Source organism: Egretta garzetta, unplaced genomic scaffold (genome assembly GCF_000687185.1).
Source record: "Egretta garzetta isolate BGI_Z169 unplaced genomic scaffold, ASM68718v1 scaffold231, whole genome shotgun sequence".
Classification (NCBI taxonomy): domain Eukaryota; kingdom Metazoa; phylum Chordata; class Aves; order Pelecaniformes; family Ardeidae; genus Egretta; species Egretta garzetta.
Window position 1 is genome coordinate 4714000 of NW_009258727.1, and position 1247 is coordinate 4715246.

A 1247-nucleotide genomic window follows, 5' to 3' on the forward strand; every position below is an offset into this window, starting at 1 on the left:
CCGGGACCTCAGCTCGGGAGTGGATGGGGTTAATCCGGGCTGCCCGAAACTCCCAAGAGCAGACACTGGAGGCTGTGGCGGATCTGCCAGGAGGACAGGTCCCCCACTCGCGGCTCCGGGCCGGCCTGGCACCGCTCTCCGCCACCTGCCTCCCCTCTCAAGCCTCCTGAAGAAGTTTCCTTTCTCCCCCTCCCAGATTTTCTACCGGGCGCTGCGAGATGTCCAGCCGGGAGAGGAGCTCACCGTCTGGTACTCCAACCCCTTGGCCCAGTGGTTCGACATCCCCGTCACCGCCACCCCGACGCACGACGAGAAAGGTACAGCTGGGGGCACTCGTTTCAGACCAAGCCTCCCCTCTCAAGCCTCCTGAAGAAGTTTCCTTTCTCCCCCTCCCAGATTTTCTACCGGGCGCTGCGAGATGTCCAGCCGGGAGAGGAGCTCACCGTCTGGTACTCCAACCCCTTGGCCCAGTGGTTCGACATCCCCGTCACCGCCACCCCGACGCACGACGAGAAAGGTACAGCTGGGGGCACTCGTTTCAGACCAACCCAAATTAAATGAAAGGAAACAAACCCTCTTTAGGTGACACCTTTGACAGGAGCTCAAACTGCTCTAGGCAAACGCGGGCCCTTCAAATCCATGCCCTCGGAAAAATTAACGCCAGCACAGCTGCAGTGACTTTTAACCGGCCACCCTTTAAACTAAGACTCCATCTGCTTATATTTAAAGGGTGATCTATTAACTCGGTAGCGTGTGGAAAGGCCCCCGTGCCTCGTGTCGTTCCGTCACAATTTAACGATCTTTGGAGAGGCGAACGGCATTTCTATGAATCCACGCTAGCGCTGTTAGGCGAGGCAGCAATCTGGCTCCGAAGCTTTTCAAAACACCGCTTTTGCCTCGCCTGTTCCCCCGTCAGAGCTTCTCAGAGCTTCAGAGCCTCTTTCTAGGTTGCCTTACGGACAGATTCACGTAGTCGAGCCGAAGCGGGTAGCGGGCGGTCCCTATAAATTAGGGTGCGTTAGGTAGAAATTAAGTCGGCGCCAAATTGCCCTCAGGGTATCCGAGGATATCGGGAAGGGGAAGGCTGGGGCCGCTTGTTTCGACCCGCAAGGTGATTCTTAGCTGGAGTTACGCCGATGCTAACAAAAACGATGAGGTGGCAGCACGTTAAGCAGGGGAAAAGAAGATGACCCCCCCGCAGCGTTCACCCGTCCGGCTGCTCCGGCGGCGGGCATGGGCTCTCGCCG